The sequence below is a fragment of the Arachis ipaensis genome, chromosome B7 (assembly GCF_059453495.1).
Source record: "Arachis ipaensis isolate K30076 ecotype BB chromosome B7, ASM5945349v1, whole genome shotgun sequence".
Taxonomy (NCBI): Eukaryota; Viridiplantae; Streptophyta; class Magnoliopsida; order Fabales; family Fabaceae; genus Arachis; species Arachis ipaensis.
Window position 1 is genome coordinate 132,546,519 of NC_142442.1, and position 15,914 is coordinate 132,562,432.

The 15,914-nt window shown below is 33.3% G+C and overlaps 1 long non-coding RNA gene across 1 annotated transcript; it reads right to left on the reverse strand.

Moving 5' to 3' along the window:
- Positions 1-11,844: 11,844 nt before the first annotated feature.
- LOC110264373 (uncharacterized) lies at positions 11,845-14,550 on the reverse strand. Its single transcript, XR_002350463.2, has 5 exons — positions 14,312-14,550; positions 13,899-14,060; positions 12,374-12,833; positions 12,158-12,234; positions 11,845-12,073 (listed from the first exon to the last, which is right to left on the reverse strand). It is a non-coding gene; the product is annotated as an uncharacterized LOC110264373 (long non-coding RNA).
- Between the last annotated feature and the right edge of the window lie 1,364 nt (positions 14,551-15,914).

The following is a 15,914-nucleotide window of genomic DNA, read 5'->3' on the forward strand; positions in this document are numbered from 1 at the left end:
AGTGGCCTTTATGATTTTGGTTCTGTGCATAAATGAGTTTCGGTTTGGTAGAGTGTGGCATTTTAATTAACTTGATTAAGATATACATGCTTCTGCTTGTTGATGTATTCAATGAAGTATTGACCAAAATTTTTCATTACAGCAAAACACAACAAAAAAATGGCAACAATGAAGGAGAAGACACATTATAATGTGAGTAGATTAAATATATTTATCAGCTTTCATTTGAATAATATCTATTTTGTATTTTAAATATATTCTCACATTCTGTTTCAAAACTTGCAGAAAACTCACTATTGCAGATGCCAAACAAAGGCAATAGCATAAGTGTACAGGGAAATGAATCAAGAAAAGAAAGATATTGTGGAAGAAATAGAATTTGGTGCCCTGACAAATGTCCCAGAAATGAATGTCTCTAACACCCTCTTGAAAGAATTGCTTGATCACTTTGATGAAGAGAAAGGATACCTGAAAACCCTCCAGGGGAAAATATACATGAGTGAGAGCAGCATTAAACTTTACTGAAGCAACAACTTCAGAACCAACCTTACCAGCTTTTGAAGTTTACAAAACCTCAGAGAAAAAGAAAAAAATCACAAATGAGTTAATTGAAAAGTGTTATCATTGGATGACATATGTGAAAAAGACAAAAGATAGTAGCAATGAATATGATCCAATATTTGTCTTGAAACACAAGGCACTTTACGAGGGATTAAGAGAATATTTCATGTCTTTAAGGCCCAAAGAACAGGTGCATGCCACGGTAAATTCTTTGCCAAATTGCATTAACGTTAATGATTTTTCTAAACAATCTTATATAGTATATTTCATAAATTTTCATCCTGCATGTGGTTTGTATATACAGCATGATTCTCAATGAAATAAAAGTTTGGCGGTATCAAGAACTAATATACATTATGCCGCTAGATATTGTGGTAAGCTAAATTTCTTATTCATTGCTGATTGCTGTTCGGTAGAGTGGGAATGTTAATATTGATTCACCTGATTGTTATGTATTTTCTTAAGTTCTTTTGCATAAAGAAAACTTTTCTCATGATAATTGAATATTTTTCAAGTATTATTCAGTACATGAATTGTTTTCGGTTCAGTGCATGAATTCTGTTGGGTTCAGTGCAAATGTGATTTAACTGATATTCTTTTTGCAGAATTTTATGTTGGGAACACATGGCGAGTCCTACATTGATAAAAGTACAAACAAGGCCTACCGGTTCGATATTGAACAGTATGCCCACCAACGCCAGTTTCTTGACAAAAAAACACTTGCATCGCATCCATTTGTAAGTTGTAATTTCTAAAAATTCTTCGATAGTTCTCTTGTTTTCTATTGTTTTGATTGAAATATTTTATTATTTTCCCAAACTTCAGCTATTTGTGCCAATTTGCAATGGAGCGCAATGGTGGTTGTGGATTGCTGATGTGAACAAAAAGAAATTATATGTGCTTGACCCTATCAATAAGCTACCAGAAAATATACCTGACTCGAGGAAGAAACTGAACAAATTTGTTGTAAGTTATTTTTTTTTTAAATTATTCAAATTATTCAATAAATGAAATGAGTTCGGTTGAGTGTTTTTGATTTATTTTTTTCAATTCTTGCATACCTTTCAGGGATTAATAATTTCTCATATGAGAGTTTATGCTGGGAGGGAACCATTAATGGAGGATGGACTGGGAGTAGAAGCAGAGTATATCCTACTAAATGGTCAACGTACAGAGTAAGAATCATTCTCTTCTATAGTGCTATTTTTAATATGTTTTATTTTGTACACTATTAATCGTATTATAATCAATTCTTGCTTAGCTATGATTGTGGGATATACGTCATAAAATGGCTTGAAACAATTCATCCGCAAAAAGATCAGAAGCAAAAAGAGATATAAATATAGAGCTTGGACACAAGTTAGTACTTTCTAAATTTATAAACTTCTTTCTTTCTTGATTTCAGTTGGGTTCATTTCTTATGTAACTAATTCCTTTCAATTGAAATGTAGGGAGAGATTGATAGCTTCAGGTACCAATATGGTCCGCACATTCTGTTGCATGAAATGAACAAAATTAGAGACCAAGTGATTTGGGAATCTGAAGCAATAAGACTCCCGAAGCCATCTGCTGTCCTCTCCAGCCCTTATTGTAAATTCACATCTGGGGATTTAGATAGTAAATAGCATATACGAGGATTGACTATTTGTAATTAACAATATTTTGTTTAACATGTTTAAAAAGCAAAAAATACTTACTTCAAATGTATATATGTGAATATTAATCTAAATGTTAATGTTAATGTTAATATTTATATTTGATTCAACATGGATTACTCATCTGAGATATTAATTTATATATCTGATGGAACTGTCTAGCTGCTGTTTTATTCCAGATTCTCAGTGATTGCAATGAATGTATTTACCAATACATTATGAACTCCTAAAGAATACAATGAACCGAAATTAATACACTGGGAGAACAGAAAGACAAAAACACACTGAACCCCTGAACCCTGAACCCTAAACCCTAAATACTAAAACCAGAACCCTGAACACTGAACCCTGAACCGATAAACCCTAAACCCTTAAAACCCTAAAAACCTAAACCCTAAACTCTAAACCCTAAAAGCCTAAACCCTAAACCCTAAACCCCTAAACCATAAACCCTAAACCTAAACCCTAAACCCTAAACCCTGAACCCCTAAACCTTAAACTCCTAACCCTAAACCTTCAAACCTGAACCCTGAACACAGTGAACCGAAATTGATACGCTTGGCAAATCGAAAGTTGGAAACACACTGAACCCCTAAACCCTGAACCCTAAACTCTAAAACATGAACCCTGAACCACTAAACCCTAAACACTAAACCCAGAACCCTGAACCCTAAACCCTAAACACTAAACGCAGAACCCTGAACACTGAACCCTAAAACAATAAACCCTAAATCCCTAAAACCCTAAAACCCTAAACCCTAAACACTAAATCATAAACTCTGAACCCCTAAACTCTAAACCCTAAATACTGAACCCTAAACCCTGAACCCTAAACGCTAAACACTATATTCATCTAATTATTTTTAGACTCCTTTCTGCATACCGAACCGAAAACGTGCACATACTGAATCAACTCTTTGGTAATTACCAAACCGAAAAGTTACTCACATTTACTGATAGTTACATATTATCAATTCAATTCAATTCAATTCAATTCAGATATAGATCACCTCAATCCATTCAATTCACTTCAAATAAAATTACCAATTTCATTCCATTGAATTCGATTCAAAATTCAATAATCCAAAACTCATCAAATTGATGCGTTTCAGAAGAATTATCCAAATCGCACTCATGCAACTGATTTGAAGTTGATTCATTCATTATTTCAATTCAGAAGTGCAGATCAAAGAAGAAAACGAAAAAGAAGATGAACGACGAAGCTAATTGCATTGAAGTCAATTCAGATCCATAATGCAGAGAAGAAAAACGCGAAAGAGGAGAACAACGATTTTAATTATGTTAAAGAAGAAGAAGAAGAAGAAGAAGAAGAAGAAGAAGAAGAAGAAGAAGAAGAAGAAGAAGAAGAAGAAGAAGAAGAAGAAGAAGAAAGATTTACATTGTATGGAAAGGTTTACGTTGAAAAAGGTTGATCACGCAAAATAAGGATTACGTTATATACGTTATAAGAGGCGCGTGTAATACAAACGAGTGTGTGGAGGCGTGGAGTGAAAGGTACTTGGATACTATCCATGTTATTTTTACATGGATGTAGAATTTTTCCATTATTAATTAGGTGTTTGAAAAATTACCACATGTATAACGAGCTACAGGTAAGACCTTGAAACTTCTAGCTGTCACCACATTTTATATGTGATTGAAAGACTTAATTCATTCAATTCAACATGATCTATTTATCTAATTACTTAATATACTAAAATTAAATTTTTTTCTCAACTAATAAAAGTAAGGTATCAATTTTTCATGAATCCATTTTTCCTTTTAAATAAAAGCACTATTCTCTTTTCTAAATATCTTTATTATAATTATATTACAATATTATAATTATATTATAATTAATATTTAATGAATAATACATCATTATACTAATTTAAAAAAATATATATTTATTATAATTGTATAAAATTAATATTTAATGCATTATTAAATTAATTATCAATCAGAAATATTTTTACTCATTTTAATTATATTGATACAATTCTAATTCTCATTTATTATGCAATAATTTTGTTAGTGGCAAGTTGTTACGTTAATGGTGACCCATTTATAATAATAATAATAATAATAATAATAATAATAATAATAATAATAATAATAATAATAATAATAATAATAATAATAATAATAATAATAATAATAATAAAATGTTAACATAATTGTCAAACATCGTCTACCTAGCTTCAATTAGTTAACAAATTTAATTTTAGTTGTTATGTTTTATTTTCTACCTAATTATGTTAATTATCAATCATTAATTATGTTAATTGTCAATAATTTTTTCATAATTATATATCAATTCAACATTTAATACATAATTATATTAATTATTAATAATTTTAATTTTCAATTACAACAACAACAACAATAACAAAGCCTTGTCCCACTAGATGGGGCCGGCTACATGAATCAAACGATGCCATTGTGCTCTGTCATGTATCATGTCTACAGAGAGACCGTTTACATTTGACCACCTCATGGATGGTCTTCTTAGATCTTTCTCTACCTTTCGCTCCTTGTCCATCTTCCATCTCATCCACCTTCCTGACTGAATATTCTATCGGTCTTCTTCTCACATGTCCAAACTACCTGAGATGCAATTCAACCATCTTTTTCACAAATGGGTACTACTCCAACTCTCTCCCTTATATCTTCGTTCCTTATTTTATTCAATCGCGTATGACCACTCATCCATCTCAACATCTTCATCTCTGCCACACTCAACTTATGTTCGTGCTCCCCTTTGACCGCCCAACACTCTGTACCATAAAGCATAGCTGGTCTTATAGCGGTGCGATAGAATTTACCTTTAAGTTTTAAAGACACTTTTTTTGTCGCATATAAAACCAGATGCACTCCGCCATTTTGACCAACCTGCTTGGATCCTATGATTTACATCTTGTTCAATATCTTCATTATCCTGTATGATGCACCCAAGATACTTAAAACTTTTAACTTTTCGTAGGATGTTTTCTCCGATCTTCACCTCTATATTAGGGTTTTCCCTTCTCAGACTGAACTTACATTCCATATATTCCATCTTGCTACGGCTTATGCGCAGACCATACCCTTCTAGAGTTTCTCTCCATAAGTCCAACTTCTTATTTAGGTCTTCCCTTGACTCTCCCATAAGGACGATATCATCGGTAAAAAGCACGCACCATGGCACAGGCTCTTGGATGTGCTCTGTGAGTACTTCCAAGACTAATGTGAAAATGTATGGACTTAAGGATGATCCCTGGTGTAATCCTATACCAGTAGAAAATTCCTCTGTCACACCACCTTGAGTCTTCACACTAGTTGTAGCCCATCATACATGTCTTTAATTGCACGAATATATGCGATCCTTACTCTCCTCTTTTCTAAAACCTTCTATAAGACCTCCCTTGGCACCCTATCATACGATTTTTCCAAATTAATAAACACCATATGTAGATCCCTTTTATTATTATGATACCTCTTCATCATCCTTCTTAATAGGTATATCGCTTCAGTGGTAGATCTGCCTGACATAAATTCAAATTGGTTCTCTATTACTTGTGTCTCTTTTCTCAACCTCCATTCTATCACCCTTTCACATAACTTCATGGTATGACTCATGAGCTTGATCCCTCTATAGTTTTCGCAACTTTGTATATCCTCCTTATTCTTGTAGATAGGTATTAAGGTGCTCTTTCTCCACTCATCAGGCATCTTCTTTGACCTTAAAATCTCATTAAAAAAATTGGTTAACCAGTTGATGTCTTTTTTCTCCAAGGCCCTTCCAAACCTCAATCAGGATATTATCAGGTCCTACTGCCCTGCCATTTTTCATCTGCTTTAGAGCCTCTTTTACCTCGAAGTCTCGAATCCTTCGATGGTAGTCAAAATTTTGATCTTCTTCTCTTGTGCATAACTGACCAAGGCTCGGAAAAGTCTTCTGTCCCTCATTAAATAACTCGTAGAAGTAGCTCTTCCACCTTTCATTAATCTTCTCCTCTTGAGCCAACATCTCTCCATCCTTATCATTTATGCACTTAACCTGATCCAAATCTCTTGTTCTTCTTTCACGGCTCTTTGTGATTCAATATATACCTTTTTTTTCTTCTTTCGTGCCCAACGACGCTACAAGAAATAGAGCTTTTTCGGCCAAAAATTTCAAACAAAATTTATTTCGTTTGAATGACTTTTTTATTTCGGACAAATTTGAGACAAATGTTGAACAACTTTTAGTGGAGACATTGGAATAATATATTTTGTCCTAAATTTGTCTAAATTTTGTCCCAACTTTTGGCGCCAAACTTTTTTTGGATGGCACCAAAATTTTCATACAGATTAGCAACATATTTTGGACAAAAACTATAATTCGTCTGTATTCCATCTGAATATGCGCAATAACTTCAGACGAATTTGGGACGCATTTTGAAAAATATTAATTCTATCCCAAATTTGTCTAAAATTAGTTTTAAATGCTTTTACTATAACTTACCCTTCGAAGTAGCTAAAATTTTTTCCCGCAAATTTGGGATGAAAATAACATCATTTGTAAATTCTGTTTGAAAGTGCATCGGTTTTCAAGCGAATTTCAAATGTTTATTGAAAAATTTTAACATTTAGTATAAAAATATTGTTTATATTTTAAATTAGTCTATTATTTTTTAATTTATTTTTTTAATTATTTACGTTATAATAATTCAAAATTTAAGACAAAGTGTATCTAAAAGAATCACATATATAAAAACTTAAAAATAAATTATATCAAATCTTCTTAAAAAATAATACAAATAATAAATAAGAATAAAAAAATCACGTAACATAAAAAAATCATATACTTTTTCATGTAAGATTAAGATATATTAAGAATTAAAAAAAAATATAAATGAATACATCAAAGACTTTTTGGCACCTGGCCCTTCATCTTCATCACTGCTATGAGAACCCTCGCACCCAGCCCTCTCTCCGAGCCCTTCATCTTCATCACTGTTGAGAACCTTTATTACTACTGAGAGAACCCTTGCACCCAACCCTCTCTCCGAGCCCTATCTTGCAGCCCTCCGTCGCACCCTCTCTTTCGCACCTTCTCTGTCGCAACCCTCACACCCTAACCGCAAGCCTCCTCCTCAGATTCACAACCTCGCACCCTCTCTCGCAACCCTCCATCGGTGCTGCTCCGTCGTCACTGCTCCGTCATCACTACTCCGTCGGCACACCCTGCATCGGCGTGCCCTTCCTCAATCAGTGCTGTCTGTCGTAAACCCTAAACACCAAAGACATTGCTGCTTATCCCTCAATCGGCGCTCAACCGTCACTGCCTATCCCTCAATCAGCGCTCAACCCTCACCATGAATAGTACAAGGTAACTATTTCTTCCCTCTATTTCTCTGGCTGTGAATATGTTCCTGTGTTGCAGATGTGAAAATAAAAGTTTAAATTTTGACATATTAAATTTAGGAATATGTTAGGATCCAATATTTTTACTGTAACATCCCTCATTTTTGAAAATTTAAAAATGAATAAATTGTGATTTTATCTTATTAAGTTTAAACTTTATAATTTTAAAAATTATTTTATTAGAAATAATTAAATAAATTCGGAGATAATTTCATTTTAAACCAATTAAGATTCTTAAGTAATTTTATATAATGGAATATATTGATATATTGATGAATAAAATCTTATGCGTTTTGAAAATAATCTTTATAGTATTGTATTTAATTTCTGAATTGTTATTTTATCTCAAATATTTTATAAAATTATTATATTACTCATGTATATTTTACCTAATCCTAAAAATTTCTAATAAAAATCCTAATATCCCAAATTTCCCAATTTACTACCCTAAATCCCTAAACACACGCACACAATACTCAGTAAGTGAGGGAGAAAGGGGAAACAGAGAAGGGAGAAGGGGGAGCTCGAGGGAGAAAAGGGGAAGAGAGGAGGGGACGATGCGGGTGGGTCCTTACTGCCGTCACCGTTGTCGTTGAGGCGCTGGAGGAGAGAGAGATTTGCTTTGCAGAGGCGTTGAGGGAGACAGAAGCCACGTGAGGAAGAGGAGCTCGTCTTCGTTGCCGCCGTTGCCACGCCTTGCCGCCGCTGCCGTTGATGGAAGCCGCCACCGTCATTGGGAGGAACCAATTAGGGAGAGGAGGTCGCCCTTGATGCTACCGCAGAAAGGAAGGAAGCAACGCGTGTGAGGAAGTGACGCAACAGAGGAGGAGCCGTTCCACTGCTGCCGCTGGAATTCCTGGTCACCGCCGGAATTCATGGTGAGTTAATCGTTCCTAGCTACCATAATCACCACCTCTGAATCTTATTTGCTCTGTAACAACCCTGCGCTTGCTTCTAATGTTCTTGACTCTATTGAGTTTGCTGGAATTATCACAGTTGAAGCTTGTCACCAGAGAAGACAAGTTGTTGCGCTATCTTTTTTATTCTGACATCAATTCTCCCGTTCAAAACCCTATAACACTTCCACTCTTGTTCTGTTTAGCATTGTTTCTCTGTTATATTCTTATTCTAATTACGGTAGCTAATATCTTTGTTTTAGTACTGCTGTGTTCTGTCGAAAATATCGAAATTGTTGCTGCGAATGTGATCATAGTTGGTGTCACTGCCTCTGTCCCGATTACGTTGGAATTGTCGCTGCTGCTACCACGATTGGGGATAAAGGGGCTTTTTGCGTTACATAATACAATTGCGACATCGAGGTAGGGGGTTTAAATTTTAAACGATTTTAATTTAAGAATGCCCATAAAGTTTATTGAATAACTGTAAATAGGTTGAATTATTGTGAGTAATTGATTGGTTGTGTGGATGTTGAATTGTGGCTGTGAATTGATTGAAATTGTGGATTTTGTGGAATTGATTGATCATGGGTGGAATATGAATTATTGATGTGTGATTGATGAAAATTCTAAATTTTGATGGATTATGTTGGATTTGTTGCTATTGAGCTGGTTATATGATTATTGTATCGGTGATGGATTTAGTTGATGTTTAATTGGAATTGGGTTTAGAGAATGTTTAAAGGATTGAATTTGAGATGTTGCATTGCTTGCTGAAAAATTCGAGTTTTGAAATTAAATGACAACTTTGAAAGTGAACCAGCAACTTAATAGAGATTGGAATGTTATGAGATTAAAAGCTAAGTGAACTACAACAAGTATAGTTATTAATATTCAATTTTGATGGTTTCGTTTTAACTAGAGAATTAGTTATGATTTTTCAAAGATGAATTGTAAAATCTGATTTTCTGCATTACTTCTAAACGAAGTCAGAAATTTTGAAAAGCTATAACTAATTCTGTGATGATCAGAATTGCAAGGGACTAAGTCCGGATTAAACTTGAGGATATGTGGATCTGGAATGGAAAATTTGAGGCCTTTTCGTTAAATACACAATTTATGGCGAATTTTTAAAGTTAGGTCGATAAATCTGTCCTGCAGCAGAAAAGTTCAAACAAGGCAGCAACTTGTATGTTGTATTGCGACTCCTACGAGCTGAGTTTTGGAGTGAAACCAATTTTGTTGTATTGCGACTCCTACAATGATAGCAAAGGGTTGCAGTGAAGGCAAAGCATCTCGAGTTTTATGTGTCTGGTGAAGAGGTTAGCTTTTATTGGGTTTCTTTCCTGCATCCTGGTATTGTAGTTTGGGATAATATTTGATTTCCCTGATGTGGGCACTGAAATTTAACATTTGATTTGTGATTGTGCTTTGGGTTTAAAGTCAGTTAACCTTCTCTAATTTGGTTGCATTTATTTTGTTTTGTGTCATGTGACAGAGCCTTGAGCAAATTGGTAACAGAGTAGAACGCCTTAGGATTAAATCAGATATATATTTATATTTAAGTACTGATATTGAGGTTGGAAATCTGGATTTCTTCTGATTAGTTTTGCTGCTAGCATTTTTCTTGCTATATTATTTTCTGTTTTATACATGGATTTTTATTGAAGTTATTGTCTGGGTCCTATTAAGCGATTATTTCATGTAATAGCCTTAACTTGCGATAACTGTATTATGGTGAAGTCTAGATACTTGTATGCTTTTTATCTTAATTTAGTTTTCAGGATATATTGAAGAAAGCTCAGCTTCTTTCCCCTCGTGCTATGGTTGTTGATTCAATACAAACTCTTGATCCTATTAACACTGCTAGTAGTTTTCTTTAACTCTATTAACACTTTTCTTTTTCTATCATTTGCCAATGTCTTTGAATCTAATATTTTGTTTTGATTTATGTATTCTCCAATGGTCAAAGCAAAAGCTTAAGTTGAATGATGCTGATCACAAGTTAAAGATCAAAGATGTCAACTAAAGGTTCAACAAAAAAGAATTGGTTCTACTAAAAAGACAATTCATGCTTTGTATAAAAAGTTTAATCTTCCACTTCTTTCAACCTTGTCTGATCCTGCAGAAGATGAGCTTGAGACAGGCTCTAGTGATGATGAGGATGATAACATAAGTGATTGATGTCAGGTGTATATATTTTTTCTGATTTAGATTAAGAAATTTTTAGGTGAATTAGTTAGTACATTTTATTTTATTCTTGATATTTGACTTTTTTTAAAGGTTTTCTTTGTTTTAGTTTAAGTATTTTTTTTCTTATTTTAGTTTGATTATATTTATAGACAAAAGTATTTTAATAATAAATATTTTTTAACTCTTTTATGGTAATCAACTTTTTCATGATTTTATTATGTGTTTATAATTTCGATGATGTAATATGAAAAAAATGATTATGATGGTCTTAATATAGAATGCAGATCGAATACAATTTATTTTCTAAAATATTTATATATTAAATAGCAAATTATTTTGTATGAAAATTGTTTGAAATATTATGTTAAATTTGTAGAAAATTTGTGCGAAAATAATTTTTTGTTTTGTATGAAATTTGTTTCAAATACATAAATTCTTTTAAATTGAATTTGTCTGAAATTTAATTGAAAAGAAATATTTGATTTGTCTAAAATTTGTTCGAAAAAAATTTGTTATATTTGACTAAATTCATTGAAAATTTGTCTGAAATAAAATATATTTTTTGTTTGAAATTTGTCTGAAATACATTGTCTTTATGTTGGTTAATCTATCTAAAATTCGTCTAAAATACATTATAATAGTTAGAAATCTAGCAGATAAATGCCTATTCGAAATCTGTCACAAAACCGTCTGAAAAAATTTTCGGACGAAATTTCAGACAAAATGTAAATTAGCAACAAGACTTTTTGGGACAAAAAAAATTCGTCCCAAACCAGAACTGGATTGAAGAGAGAAACCGGTTCTAAACCGGTTTGAAAAAATAAAAACCAGTTTTAAATTGTTTTAGAATTTAAATCCGGTTTTACTTACAAACCGATTTTAAATCCAGTTTTACGTATAAAACCGGTTTTAAATCCGATTTTTTTAAAATCCAAATCTAAAATCTGGTTTTTTTTAAATCCAAATCTAAAATTCGATTTTTTTTTTTTATAAAATCCAGTTTTAAAACCAGTTTCTTCAACCAAAAATCCAATTTTAAAACTAGTTTTTAAAAATCCAATTTTCAAACCAGATATTTTAACAAAAAATCTACTTTTAAAACCAGTTTTTAGAAATTCAATTTTCAAACCATAATTTTTTAAAAAGTAAAATTAATACTAAAGTCATTTTAAAGTGTATAGGTTCATTACAATGCAACTAGAATTTGGTTCTTTATAAATCCAATAACAATAGCTAATCTATATAACATTTAATCATTCTCAAGACATCAAAGGAATACCACCAAAAAATCTCTCTAAAACAACAACCACAAAGTATCAAAAGATATGCCAAGTTGCCGACAAAATCATCAAACAACCACAACCTTTGAGGAAAATATATCTGCAAATAACAAAATATACCTTTGTCATTTTAAAACAAATCTTTGAATGAAAGTATTAAACCAAATGAGAATATTAAGCATACCTAGTCATCATCAAGATTATCTTGATTATCAATTGATGCTACCATAGAACAAGCACCATCATTAGAGAAAAATAGATCTGCCAAGGGAATCAAATTAATTACCAAGTCTATATTCAACAACTTTTAATTGGTAACTAATACCTAAATTCTAAAATATAAAGATAACAAAAACAAAAATAAAATAAAATCAGAAAAAATATGAAACAAATTTTATACCTTGATCAACTTGTTGAAGAACTTCACCATCATCATCTAAAGCAGAGAAAAGATCTTCCTTAAGCTAATCTCCTGTGTAGACTAAGCTTCTACCATTCTAGGTGTTAAGGAACTACGGTATGGATCGAGGACTCTTCTTCTAGTACTAAATGCAGACTCCGAAGCTACCGTAGAAACAGGTATAGCCAATACCTCACGAGCCATATTTCCAAGAATTGGAAATCGGGTTGAGTTGACCTTCCACCAGTTTAGTATATCGAACTTATGGGAGTATGGCTCGCATTCTTCTTGTAAATATCTATCAAGTTCAGATCTTGTATTTGTTCTGCGACCGGTTGCTTGCAGAAAAAAGCCCATGCCATGAAGATCGGTATTAATGTTGGTGGCTTGAACATCTTGCGTATCAGCTTCACTTGCTTCCTCAGAACTTTGGTATTGCTGATAAAGTAACTTTATGCACCTGGACAACTTTGACTTCAAATTAGTTACATGAATGAAATAAATAAAAGGCAAATATCTTTATTCTTTACCTAAAACAAAAGCATATACAAAGAAAATGGAATCTTAGGTAAAATTTATCCCAGTACCTTCTAATGGTCCTTTTGCAGAACTTGCATAGGTCTAATTTCGTCAAATAATTTCTGACATTTGTTTTGGACACACATTGACATTTTACATATTTCTTGGCCAATAATTCAATTTGACTTTAATAATTTCATTTCATATGTGTCAAATTTCTAGTGGATGAAACACCAATAAGGATGCACACAAACATGGAACACGGGTATTCCATTTCCTCTTAAATAATACCAAATATCATTAGTTGTGCATGCAATTGGTCAAGGCCAAAAAAAAATTGTTAATAAATAATATCAGGAAAAGTTCATAGAATGAAGGCAAAGGAGATAATCATGCAACCAGAAAAGACACATTTAACATCATATTAAATACATAACAAAATTAGAAGACAAACAAAAAGAACTAAGTCGAGAAAGAGATGTCAAAACAGCAAAAATAGTTCAAACTCGGTCAAATATATGTCGAATTGATCAAATAAGAATAAACACATACAATACAATTAATATTTTGAGAAAATCAGCATTTTGGCCACCCAAAATTTCAGTTTTCAACAAAATTGCCCCCCAAAAGAAAAAAAAACAGCATCATGCCTCCCAAAGAATAGCACTCTCCAACAAAATGCACTAATAGTTGCTAATCTTTGACGTGCCACATAGACAAAATTGCTATCAATGTAGATACGAATTTTTTGTTCATATATCTGGTTTGACATGACAGCAAACACTCCTACTTCTAAATGTAAAAGTAAACTTCATCTACCATTTCCTTCAGTTCTTAAGGATTAACACTTTCTCTAGCTGCAGTTTTCCTTTTTTTTTATGTACCATAAGCATATCTGAGATACATGAGGATCATTTTAATAGATGGTGTAATTTGTGCACCAATGACTACTCTCTGGCTAGGGCCCTTGTTGTTCATAATAACACAAGAGTTCTTCTTTCTTTACCTTTGGTTTTGATAGGCTTATGACAAAAGTTGACCATGAACAAGATAACCGCAAACTTGTAATAGTAAACTTGATAACCAAATCGAAAGCTTTGAACTTGATCTTCCCAATGCTCAATTCCTCCGAAGTGGGGTGTTGGGTTAGTTGATGTTGAACTAATCTCTGCAATGACATGGAAAGAAAAATTAAGTAGCTTCTAAATTCCAACATAGTTAAAGAATAACGACTTGCCATTCACGAAGTAGCTTCCTAGGGTTCAAATTCAAGTTCAAGGAAGCTTGAATTTTCGTTTTGAAATTTTCAAATAAAAAAAAATCGATTCGAAGTTCCAAATGAAGCAGAAAAACGCAATAAACAACAAATTAACAAATTATAACATCAAAGGTAAAGAAGATCAGAGAAGTGAATTATACATTAGCATTAGAAGCATCGCGATCAAATTCACTCAATGACTTAAGCGTACAGCTTCTGGCGGTGGTGGGGAGTGTCTTTAACGGTTCCAAGAGAATCAACGAGGCAGCGGAAAGTGGCGACGGAAGTGTTGATCTGGAAGATTCCGGCGGCGACGGCCTGCGACGGAGACTGGCTGTGAGAGAGTCTGTGACCACACTGTTGAAGGAGAAGCACGTTTGATTTGTGCGTAGTGTGAACTGTGTTCACTTTAGTGTTTTCCAAATTTAGATCCTAATTTGGATTTGGATCCGGATCTGGATTTAAGTTGGTTAACTGGTTTAGATTAAAAAACCAAACTATAAAATTATATAATGTGGTTTGAATTTTTTTTTAAAAAAATAGTTTTTTTTAAAGTGGTTTGGTTTGGATTGAGTTTAAAATCCAAGATTTAGATTTTTTTGCCCAGCCTACTAGTATTGGTAGAGACCCTCATATGCTGTTATTCTTTTTTAACTTATAGCCACTTTTGTCTCTTTTTTAGCCACTTTATACTTTTTCCAGTTATCTGCGTTGCGGCATAAAGACCACTCTTTAAAGCACTCCTTTTTCATCTTTATATTTTCTTGTACACTCGCATTCCACCATCAGGACTCCTTGTCTCTTGGTCATATTCCTTTAGATTCACCAAAACTTTCTTTTGTTGTTCTTCTAATAACTTCTACCATCTCCTTCCATATCTCTTCCCGCTTCCATTCTCATCCCACTTTGCCTTTTCTCCTACCCATCTTAGGAAGCTTCTTTATTCCTTACCTTTCATTCGCCACCACATTGTCTTTGGGTTCTTTGTATGATGCCTTTTTCTCAACTTTTGCTTAACAAAAAAAATCCATGACGAGCACCTTATGTTGTGTTGTCAAACTCTCTCTCGGGATAATTTTACAATTAATGCAAAATTTTTGGTTGACTCTCCTCAACAAGAAGAAGTCGATTTGAGAGCTTGTCATGCCACTCTTATAAGTTATAAGATATTTGTCTCTCTTTTTAAAACATGTATTTGCGATGAGAAGATCAAAAGTTGAGGAAAAGTCCAAAATAGTTTTACCATTGGCATTGATCGCCCCGAAACCATGGCCTCCGTGAATACTTCCATACCCAGTCACTTTTCTCCCAACATGGCCATTTAAATCTCCTCCTAAGAAAATCTTATCTCCCGAAGATATGTCTTGAACCAAACTCTCTAGATCCTCCCAAAACCTTATCTTGTGTTGTTCGTCCGAACCCACTTGCGGTGCATAGGCGCTAATCACATGGAAAGTACCTCCCTCCACCACAAGTTTGATAGAGATTATCTGATCTCCCACCATCTTGACATCCACTACGTCATTCTTCCACTGCTTATCCACAATAATTCCAATCCCATTCCTATTATTCACCTTTCCTGTATACCAAAGTTTGAAACCAGAAGTATCCAACTCCCTAGCCTTTCCACCAACCCATTTTGTTTCTTGTAGGCACATAATGTTAATCTTCTTCCTTGTTATGGTGTCCACCACCTCAATGGACTTTCCTGTTAAAGTGCCTATGTTCCATGTCCCAAATCTTAACCTTCTGTCGCTCTGACCT